This window comes from Stegostoma tigrinum, chromosome 23 (genome assembly GCF_030684315.1).
Source record: "Stegostoma tigrinum isolate sSteTig4 chromosome 23, sSteTig4.hap1, whole genome shotgun sequence".
NCBI lineage: Eukaryota > Metazoa > Chordata > Chondrichthyes > Orectolobiformes > Stegostomatidae > Stegostoma > Stegostoma tigrinum.
This window is the reverse complement of record NC_081376.1, coordinates 50369730-50381955: the sequence shown is the minus strand read 5'-3', so window position 1 is coordinate 50381955 and position 12226 is coordinate 50369730.

Here is a 12226-nt window from a genome sequence, read left to right as displayed (position 1 = left end):
ATTGGCACTAGGATAGGGTTTTCAGGTTTGCTATGCTGTTTAACTCATCTTTAAAACAAAGCTATATTTTGGTCAAGTATTTGAAATGTGTGCTAGGCAAAGCTGTCCAGAGGAGTATTAAGGAATTGTTTGACAATTAGATGGCTTGTTAGCATGCCTTAAAAAGGCTGTTCATCATGATTAATTTAATAGTTTTGCCTAAAAAGGATCAGCTAAGAAGGATCTTGAGCAATACATATTTGGAGGGAGATAAGCACTGTAGAAGTACAGACCTTCCAACGGTATTTTAATTTAGCCCACTCCCCCTCTCCCTCACCATTGATGGTCTGCATTGCCCATAACAGGTTTTGCGTGTAAATTAATCAATTGGAAAATATGGGTGATTTACTGGTGGTGTTTAATAGATTAAAAAATACCGCTGGTGATTTGGTGATGGGGTAAAAAAAAATTCAGTTGTTCCCAAGAGCACTCTGGCCATTTAAAAAGAATGCACAATACAAAAGCGATACAAATTGCGTTCACCTCTCAATGTTCATGTTGATTGTGATTGATGGACCACATTGTGTGTGAAAAGAAATTTTGAAGTGCATTTGTGATGATTTATTGCATTCTCTACAATCTGTGATTTTGTACTTTTGAAGGACTGTAAATCTAGACTTTTTTATTTTGTTTTTTTCATAAGAACTTGTACCCTGGAATCTGTACCTCGGTACCTCTGTACCTAAGGTGGCACTGTAAATACCAACCTGTAAACTTTTCACCGTACTCATGTGGGTATGTGACAATAAAGCTGATTCATGAATTCAACTTGACAATCGTAATTATGCTTAAGGACTATGAGAAAATGAAATATGGAACCTTTTGGGCATCTAAATTAAAAATGTTTTGAAGGCACGTGTGATCTCTGAAGGTGGCATTCAGTAGTAAATACTGAAGTCACAAGTTTAATGTGTACTATTAGCCATCTGCTGTTTCATTGGAAGTCAAATGACTTTGTAGAAAGTAGACAGGCGAGGATTTTAAGGAAGGTGGAATGGACGTAATGGTTTTAATTGCTTGAGAAACTTGGCTTGGAAAAGATGGGTCCTATGATTTGAAGTTTGCTTCTGAGCTGAAGTTGTTGTTGACAGGAAATTGACTGGTCTGTAAGAAGTTTTCCCCAGTTTGGTTCCTTGGCCCATTTTGCCATTTTTAAATGCTCATATAATCTCTGCAAAGTTGTAACATTTTGCTTGTTGTGTGACTGTATGTGTTTGGGTTTAAGGGGAAATAGTTTAATTCTAGTTTTCCACTTGTTGCAAGAATAACTTCAGAATAAATGAGATTTCTGAGTTTATTGAAGGAACCTGGTAAAGCTCTCATGGATACAGAGAAAATAGGTGCAGAACTAGACCATTCGGCCCTTCGAGCTTGTACTACTGTGCAATATGATTATGGCTGATCATGCAATTTCAACATCCCATTTCGGCTTTCTCTCCACACCCCTTGATCCCCTTAGCTGTAAGGGCCTTGTCCAGCACCTTCTTGGATGTCTAATACGCTAGTCCCAATAGCTTTCTGTAGTAGAGAATCCAGACGGTCACAACTCTGAGTGAAGAAATTCTTCCTCATCCCAGACCTGAATGGCTTATTCTTAGACTATGACCCCTAGTTCTGGATGTCCCCAACACTGGGAACATTCTTCCTGCATCCAACCTGTCCAGCCCCTCTTGTTCTGGTTAACAGTAATAAAGAAAAAGACAATTGACAATTTTGTCATTTAAATAAAACATGTACACTGTTGGATAATAAAATGTGAGGCTGGACGAACTCAGCAGGCCAAGCAGCATCTCAGGAGCACAAAAGCTGACGTTTCGGGCCTAGACCCTTCATCATCTCTGATGAAGGGTCTAGGCCCGAAACGTCAGCTTTTGTGCTCCTGAGATGCTGCTTGGCCTGCTGTGTTCATCCAGCCTCACATTTTATTATCTTGGAATTCTCCAGCATCTGCAGTTCCCATTATCTCATGTACACTGTTGGTATAGTTCCTGAAGCAGTGGAGCTTGATTACCTGAGTCCTTCTCCTTTTAGACTTATATCACATTACCAGAAGCATTTTGGTCAGAAGGTCAAATTCAAGCACCACAAAGGAGGAGGTGGAGCCGGGGTGGGTGGAGGAGGTACTGGAATCTTCCATGTACTTGGCTCACAGCTGCTAGGGGCGCTTTTCTAATGAAACAACACTTTTGAGAGTCTAACTACACCATTAGACTCTGTAACACTGTTGTCACATGATACACCTTCCACACCATAGAATATAACAGGCAGTTCAACTTCTGCACTCAGACCTTTCTACCACCAGAAAGACCACCATATCCAAGCCTACACAGTTACCATTGTCACTTAATATTTATAAGACCACAAGGCGAAGGAGGAGAGTAGGCCATTCAGCCCACTGAGTCTGGTCTGCCATTTTATAGAATGTCAAGCCCACCAAGATTCTTGTACGTTTCAATAAAATCGCCTTTCATTCTCCTTAGCTCCAATGAGTACAGACCCAACTTACTCAATTTCTTATGAGAAATTCCCCCCATATTCAGAATCAATCAAAGACCTTAAGACTCAGGAGTGAAAGTAGGCCATTCAGCCCATTGATTCTGCTGTGCTATTTGATGATATCATGGCTGATGTAATAATCCTCAATTCCACTTTCCTGCTTTACCCCATAAACTTGATCCCCTTAGTGATTAAAAATCTATCTCTTCTTTCGACTGCCTTCACTGCCAGAATATATTTCTTTAGGTAAGGAGATCAGTGACGTTCACAGTATTCCAGCTTTGATCTGACCAGTGCCGTGTGTAGTTTTAGCATGACCTCCTGACCTTTATACTCCATTCCCTTTGAAATAAAAGCCAATACTTCAGTTGCCTGTCCTGTTACCTGCTGAATTTGGATCCAAGGATCCAAAATCCCTCTATGCCACAGCTTTCTGTAGTTTTTCCCCATTTAAGACCACTTCAAGGAAACACAATACACTTAACAGCATTTAAGGTTTTGGAGTAGATCTGTAGCTCGGGTTGTGGGTATTAAAATCGGTTGGCTCCCCGAGCTGGTTTGTTGTTCCAAAGACGTTTCATTACCGTGCTGGGTAACATCCTCAGTGCAGCCTCCGATGAAGCATCGGTGTGTTTTCCTGCCTGGCTTTTAAACTCTGGACATGGAAAAGAGGACCACGACTTCGATTGGGACAGCACCGAGATCCTGGGACAGGCTAGGCAGAGACAGGCATGAGAATTCCTGGAAGCATGGCACTCCACGGAGCAAGCCATAAATAAACACATTGAACTCGACCCCATATGCATTCCACTACGGAGGAAACCCAGAAGTGAGGCAATCATCGCAACAGACCCCAAAGTTTAAAAGCTAGGCAGGAAAACACACCGATGCTTCATCAGAGGCTGCACTGAGGGTGTTACCAAGCATGGTAACGAAACGTCTGCAGAACAACAAACCAGCTCAACGAGCCAACCAATCTCAAAACTAACAGCATCCACAACTATTAAACTATTTGTCCTAGTGCTGTCCACAAGTAATCTTGCTTACACTACAAACTGTATTCTCAATGGCTGCAATGGTGAACATAGAAATATGGAGCAGGAGTAGGCCATTCAGCCCCTTGAACCTGCACTGCTGTCCTAGATCATGGCTGATATCTACTTCAATTCCATTTTTCCCAAGCTATCCCTATATCTCTGATCTCGTACGTTTCTCAATCTATTGAGGTAGGTACTGTTGAGAATCTGAAAAGAGCAATTCAGCTTTCCTCATGGACCATCCTCTAGAGATTGGGAGTGAGATGGTTCTACTTCAGTCTGCAGCATCACATGCTTCAGCGGTCTTCCCTATTTGCCTAAAGTGCAACAGCAAGGATATTGGTGGAATGATGGAGAGAGGGAGTGCCAATACTCTCATGTGGAGAGGGACCAATAGATTCCTGCTCCACACTTTTTATCTTGGGTCTCCCCTGAGCCTGACCAGTGATCTGGTGATGGGCAGCCTTCTGACCACCTGAGATAGTCTGTCAGCCAGACGTCCCAATGTAGCTTCCATTACAGCAGTTACCTTTGTTCCATGCAAAGTGCAATAACTGAAGTGGAAACTGCCATCTCAGTTATCAGAAGCTGCATGTTATTCGACTTCTCAGGGCTGGAATTGATCAGCCTCTCCATGCTGGAGAAAATTGGTTCCGGAAATAACATTGAGCCACATGATAAATTGGCGATGACCCATAAACTTTCAGGCAGAATCACCACTGCACCCATTTGTCAGATCCATCGGCTTTCTTCTGAAATTTGGTCCTGCCAACCTCCTCAATTGACTGGGTTTTCCTTTGTTTTCATTCATTCATGTGATGAAGGTATTGCTGACTAGGTGAACATTTCCAGCACACCCATGATTATTCAGACAGCAGTTAAAAGTCAACCACAGTGCAATGGGTCTGGAGTCACATGTAAACTCAACTACGTAGGGATGGCAAATTTTCTTCCCTAAAGGACGTTAGTGACCCAGATGGGTTTTTCCTAACAATTGGCAATAGATTCATCGTTATCATTAGACTCTTAATTCCAGATGTTTTGTTTATTGAATTCAAATTCCATCTGCTATGGTGGGATTCAAACCAGGTCCCAGAACATTACCTGGTCTCTGGATTAATGGTCCAGTGATAATACCACTAGGCCACTGCCTCCCCTCTTATCACCTAACATGGCTGCTACTCAACAATGCCCATGCATACTGCTAGCAATCTCTATTTTAAGCTAACTTCACAACTGGTGCTATTTTGTGGGCTTGTGCCCCTGACAGTAATAGCCCTTTCCATCCCACATTCTTTCTCAGTCTTCTTCCCTTACTTGGTTGCCAAGTCTACAACAAGAGGTCAACATCCTGGATAACAGGTTGGCCATTTAATGGATGAGTAAACATTTCTTCATTCTCAGAGATTTGTAAATCTTTGGCATTCTCTACTATCAAGGTCTGTGGATTCTCAGTCATTCAGTCAATTCAGGACTGAGAAGTGTAGAAAGGCTGAGGAATCACTTGAATGGTGTTTGCAGTCAGACAGCCTGCTTTAGGCAAACCTTATTTCAACGCCAAGGTTTTTGACATTGACTGGAATCTGTCAGAAGCATATAAATTGACATACCTCTGCAACACAGTCTTGAGCTGTGTATGTCAATGACAAGCCTCATGGAAGAATTGTCAAAGCAAATGTTGTTTTCAGTGGATATCAAACATCAGTCTGGGATTTAAGAGGAGTAAATCTGCCAACCAATCAAAGTCAGTAGAACAGTGGTCCTGCCCACATTGCTATACACAAGCCACACATTGACTGTATCCCACAGTCATGCAGAGATGCTCAATCACTTTTATATGAGCTGTCTTCGGAAGCTTCTGAAGAGCAGTTGCCAAGACAAAACACCAGTCACTGAGGTTCTCCACCAAGCTGGCCTGACAAGCATCTACACTGCATTGAAAAAGCACACAGTGTTGGCTAATGTCTTGGACAGAACAAAAACAGAAATTGCTGGAAAAGCTCAGCAGGTCTGGCAGCATCTGTGGTGAAAAAATTACTGTTAACATTTTGGGTCTCGTGACCCTTCCTCAGAACTGATGGTAGTTAGGAAAACGTTGCTTTACATGGAAAAAACAGGGAGCGGGAAATGGAACAGGGAGTAAACGATTGGATAGAGCTCAAAGAGAGGGAAGAACAGTTGGATAGACAAAGGAATTGCTAACGATCAGGCTGAGCGGGTGACTAGTTTTTAAAGGGGACTGTTATGTGATAATAAGGCCTGATGTGTATGGGCTAGGGGTATAGGACACGGGAGAGTTTAGGCACTAAAATTGTTGAACTTGCTATTGAGTCTGGTGGGCTGCAGGGTCACCAAACAGAAAATGAAGTGTTGTTCTTCCAGCTTGTGTTGAGATTCGCTGGAGTGCTGCAACAAGATGTTGGCCAGGGAACAGGGTAGTGTGTTAAAGTGGCAGGCAACAGGTAATTCAGGGTCTTTTTTGCGAGCAGAACATACATGTCTGCATAGTGCTCACCCAACCTATGCTCCGTTTCCCCAATGTAGAGGAGACCACATTGTGAGCAGTGAATGCAGTTAGTTAAATTCTGGAGTGCCGGTAAAGTGTTGCTTCACCTGAAAGTATGCTTGGGCCCTTGGATACAGGGGAGGGAGGAGGTAAATGGGCAGGTGATGCAGCTTTGCCAGTTGCAGGGGAAGGTACTATGGGGCTGTGAAGGGGGGATGTTGTGGGTGAAGGAAGAGTGGACCAGGGTGCCCCAGAGGGAATGATCTCCATGGAAGGCGAACAAGGGAGGGGAGAGGAGGGGAGGAAAGGGGAATATGTGTCTGGTGATGGCACCTCGCTGGAGGTGGTGGAAATGGTGCCTGATGATCTTGTGGATGTGGATGCTGGTGGTATGCTAGATAAGGATAAGGGGAACCCTATCGCTGTTGCGAGAAGGAAGGGAGCGTGTGAGGGCGGAAGAGTGGGAGATGGGTTGGAGCCAATTGAAGGCCCTATTGAGAACAGTACAGGGAATTCTCAGTTGAGGAAGAAGGTGGACATTTCAGAGGCTTCCTTGTCCAAGTTGGCCTCATCTGAACATACGCGATGGAGACAGAGGAACTGAGAGAATGGGATGGCGTCTTTACAGGAAGTGGGGTGTGAGGATGTATAGTCCAGATAGCTGTGGGAGTCAGTGGGTTTAAAGTGGATATTAGTGGCCAGTCCATCTCCAGAAATGCAGAGAGATGTCAAGGAAGGGAGGGGAGGAGTTAGAGGTAGACCAGGTGCAACTCAAGCTGGAAGAACAACACCTCATCTTCCATTTGGGTACCTTGCAGCCCTCTGGACTAAACATTGAACTCAACAATTTTACGGTGTAAACTCTCCCATGTCCTAGCCCCCTATCCCACACACATCAGGCCTTGTTATTACATACAACAAAAACAAAGTTGCTGGAAAATCTCAGCAGGTCTAGCAGCATCTGTGAAGGATAAACAAGGGTCTGGTGACCCTTCTTCAGAACGGATGATGGCTGGGAACACATCAGTTAATATGCAGAAAATAGGGAGGTGGGTGGATCTATCTCTCCCAGCCACCGTCAGTTCTGAGGAAGGCTCACTGGACCCGAAATGTTCACTTTGTTTTCTCCTTCACAGATGCTGCCAGACCTGCTAAGCATTTCCAGCAACTTTGTTTTTGTTCCTGATTCACAGCATCCGCAGTTCTTTCAGTTTTTACTTGTTATCACATAACCTGCCATTACACACCACCTATTGTTAGTCCCTAACAGTTCCCATTAACAACTGCTCACCCTCCTAGCCGGATCATTATCAATTCTTTTGACTATCCAACTGCTCTTCTCACTCTTCGGGCTGTATCCTATCCTGTCCTATCACGGGCAGGCAATACCCTCCTGATATTATCGCTGGACTGTTAGTCCAGATACCCAGATAATGTTCTGGGGACCAGGGTTCAAATCCTGCCATGGCAGATGGTGGAATTTGAATTCAGTAAGTAAATTCAATAAATTACAAATGAATTCAGTAAGTAAATTCAATAAATTACAAATGTGAATCCATTATCAATTGTCAAGAAAAACCCATCTGGTTCACTTCCTTTAGGGAAGGAAACTGCCATCCTTAACTGGCCTGGCCTACATGTGACTCCAGACCCACAGCAATGTGGTTGACTCTTAACTGCCCTCTGGGCAATTAGGGATGGGCAATAAATGGTGCCCAGCCAGCGACATCCTCATCCCATAAATGAATAAAGAAAACAAATTACTCCCTATCTCGTGCCCCTCCCTATTTGCTGCATATAAATCAACGTTTTCCCAGCTACCATCAGTTCTGAGGGAGGGTCACCGGACCCAAAATGTTCTCTTCCCAGATGCTGCCAGACCTGCTGAGCTTTTCCAGAAATTCCTGTTTTTGTTCCTGATTTACAGCATCCGCAGTTATTTTGGTTTCTCTTGTGGTTTTTATTTAGTCTTGGACAGAACATCTGGCACTCACTAACAAAGTGAAGCTTCCACAGAGTGTTGGCATCTCATGACATTTAAAGGAGACACTAGAAGGACATTCTGAAGGTGTTCCTCAGTTTTTATATTGACTCTGAGGCCTGGTAAAAGCTTGGCCAGGATTGCTGCTCTTGGATAAAACTAAATAAAAAGTAGTATGCCCTGTTTGAAAGCACACACATATCAGAGGCAGACAGGAGATTGCAAACCAGCATCTCATCCAGAACACAGTTGTCTGCACTATCCTTGATCATGGGAACTGCAGATGCTGGAGAATCCAAGATAACAAAGTGTGGAGCTGGATGAACACAGCAGGCCAAGCAGCATCTCAGGAGCACAAAAGCTGACGATTCGGGCCTAGACCTTGAAACGTCAGCTTTTGTGCTCCTGAGATGCTGCTTGGCCTGCTGTGTTCATCCAGCCCCACACTTTGCTATCTTGTCTGCACTATGCTATCTACATTGCAATCGAACATTCTAGGCTAAAATCAGCTTTAGCAGTCAGTGACACATCGACTGGAATCAGATCAAACATGACTGATAACAATTCTGAGGAAGGATCACTGGACCCGAAATGTTTACTCTGATTTTTTTCTTCACAGATGCTAACAGACCTGCTGAGCTTTTCCAGCAACTTTTGTTTTTGATCCTGATTTACGGCAGCCTCAGTTCTTTTGGTTTTTATTTATGACTGATAACAGATGTGGTCATCTTCGAGAGGTAAATGGGGTTATCGGAAAATTCTCTTAGTATCCTGAACCAACATTTATCTTCAACCAACATTAATAAAGCACATCATATGTTCATTTTCTTGTTGCTGTTTGGTGTACCTTGTGTTGTTCAGACTGGCTGTTCCACAATAGTGCCAGTACTTGAGAGTATATTATTGTCTGTGAAACACTTTAAGAAATCCTGAAGGTATGAACATTGTGATATAAATGCATGTCGTCTTCATTGATTCCTTGAACAGTGAGCTCGAAATTTCTCAAATCAAGGCACTGAACTAATGCAAGGTGCTGCCCTACTGAACATGGGAACATCAGCTGGTAGCAAACTCAGGATATTGGCAATTAATTACACTAACACTAGCAGAAGCCTGGAAGCTTCAAAATCTCCCCTCCCCCCACCGCATCCCACAACCAGCCCAGTTCGTCCCCTCCCCCCACTGCACCACACAACCAGCCCAGCTCATCCCCTCCACCCACTGCATCCCAAAACCAGTCCAACCTGTCTCTGCCTCCCTAACCGGTTCTTCCTCTCACTCATCCCTTCCTCCCACCCCAAGCCGCACCTCCATCTACCTACTAACCTCATCCCACCTCCTTGACCTGTCCGTCCTCCCTGGACTGACCTATCCCCTCCCTACCTCCCCACCTACACTCTCTCCACCTATCTTCTTTTCTCTCCATCTTCGGTCCGCCTCCCCCTCTCTCCCTATTTATTCCAGAACCCTCACCCCATTCCCCTGTCTGATGAAGGGTCTAGGCCCGAAACGTCAGCTTTTGTGCTCCTGAGATGCTGCTTGGCCTGCTGTGTTCATCCAGCCTCACATTTTATCATCTTGGAATTCTCCAGCATCTGCAGTTCCCATTATCTCTGAGCTAATTTGAAGTTTTGTTGAAGAAGCTGTGGTCGATGGTAGAAGACTGACAGCTATGATTTGTGATATTTGAACTAGTTCACTAGCTTACTGTTTATTATCAGCACATGCCCCCACACAGGAGTTAGTCAACAGATACAGAGGTTAATTTAGAAAATAATGGGGGAGCAATCGGAAATTAATTCAGAGAGATTTGAAAAGATTGTGCTAACAGTGGCTGTACATAGGGAAACCCCTGAAGAAGGGGAGAACAAGAATTCCTGTTAACAACGCACTGATTTGCCAAGTGAACACTGCATAGTGTTGGATTGGTTGAGATTTTATTTTGTCACCAATTAATTCAAGGTTAGGAACAGTGGATTGATCCTGTGTGTAACTGAATCTGATCGTCAGACAAGAGAGAGCTCTCGCTACATCTGTTCTAAAATGATTCTCTTCACAACTTAATAACTCAGCCAATCAATTGTAAATATTTCTGAACTAAGGGGGAAGGGGAACTTACAAAATATCAAATTAATGCATGTGAAGCATGGAGTTGATGTAATGCAGTGGTATTGTTACTGGATTAGTAACTCAGCAGCCTGGGCTAATAGTCCATGGACATAGGTTCAAATATCACCATGGTAACTGGTGAAATTTAAATTCAATCAATTATTAAAAATCTGGAAATGAAAGCTGATCTCCATCGTGGGGTGACCATGTCATGATTGTTGTGAAAACCCATTACAACCATCCTTTAGGGAAGAAAATCCGCTGCCCTTACCTCATCTGTCCTATGTGTGATTGCAGACCAACAATGTGACTGACTCAACTGTCATGCTCAGCTGAGCACGCCACTCAGTTTAAGGGCAACTAAGGATGAATAATGAATTCCTCTCCCCGACAATGATACCTGCATCATGTAAATGAGTTTTTTTTAAAATGACAAGTTATAATCTGAGAACTATTGGCTTCAATTCTCTTGTAATTCAGTTTTCATCCAGATTAACTACCAGTTGCAACTACACAAATAACACTTAGCTGTAGCAGTGATGTTAGAGGCTTCAGTTTGGTGCTGATATTCTTAAATCAAACCCCTAAGTTATGAACGTTTACATCTCAAATCAGCTCACTGTAGCTGCAATCCTTGCTTTAAAATAATAGTACTATATATGATTTGTGGAAACTCCTCTTTACGAGTTGGGGGGTGGGGTGAGGGGTTGGTTTGTTGAGTTAATTAAGTGACTAGAATGCGGTGCAGAATATAAATTGGTAGCCTGCGTCCTATGCTGACATCAGCTATGGTAGTTCATCGAGATGGTGTCTTCACACCTGACCCTACACTGGTTGAGTGGTCATATACCAGATGTAGCAGTTATTTCTCTCAATAGTAGATAAATTGTTGTGGTTCCCCACCTCTTGTCCAGCATAACCCAAAAGTGACAGTATTGTTATGGTGTAGTGGTAATGTTCCTACCTCTGAACCAGCTGGGTTCAAGTTCCAGATACAGGCAATAGCATACTTCTGAGCTAGGAGGCCTCGGTTCGATTCCCACCTACTCCAGAGTTGTGTCGGAATTTCTCTGATCAGGCTTAAGCATATCTAAGATAAAAGCAAGGCAGGAGGCCAGCTGCAGACTGGGGTGGAATTTTCCTCTGTAAAGCTGCTCTTCCATGATGTGTGGCTGAGAGTTCGGAGTCCTCTTAATTCTGTTACTGAGACACAGTCAGAACACTGAACAAGTGAGAACCTTCAATCCTATAGACAGGTTGGTGGGGGAAATGTAAAAACTTCATTTTCAGAATGTAATTTATAGATAGGATTTGATTGAAGGATGTTTCGGCTCCCAGCTAGATTATTGTCTGTAGAACAATCAGACCGCCTGCCTGAGTGTATTGCATTCGTTTAAAGAGGTCGAAATGTAATTTCTATCACAACTTAAGAGTCTGGAGCTAACCCTGGGCTGTGGGAATTAGCAGCCCGGGGCCGTGTAACCATATGAACGTAATGTTACTGTTTCCACACTTTCATTTTACTAGTTTACATGCATTTGTTATAACATCTGGTGAACGTCGGGCTTCTTCAGAGGGGGACAATCAGGAATGAGTGTTCTCACTGTATTGGTGCTGAACCCAGCCTTTCTGAAATAGAAATCCACCTTCAGGTTTGGTGCTAACTAAAATGTTGCTGATTATTTGGGGTGTATCAATAAGATCAGTGACACCCGCCTTCCCCTTAGGGAGGAGGTAGCTCCCAGTGGGGGGCCCACTCCCCCTGTCCGGGAAGGGGTCTTCAAAGAAACCGGGAGAACGTGTGAAACGGTTTGTGAGTTGGCGTCGGAGATCCCCAGCCAGTGAAACTCTGAACTCAGTGTAGCTTCGGATTAGAGTCTTGGCAGAATCTGGAGTGGCTTTGTTGTAGAGTTTAAATCGCAGGGCTAGAGCTGCAGGTGACGTGAGGAAGTTTTGTTTACTGTCTGCTGTAAAAGTGGCCGCCGCACTGTGGGTCCAACAGCCCCCCGACAACGCAGCGTCTGTCCGAATACAGCATTTTAAAGGACCTTTTGAAAA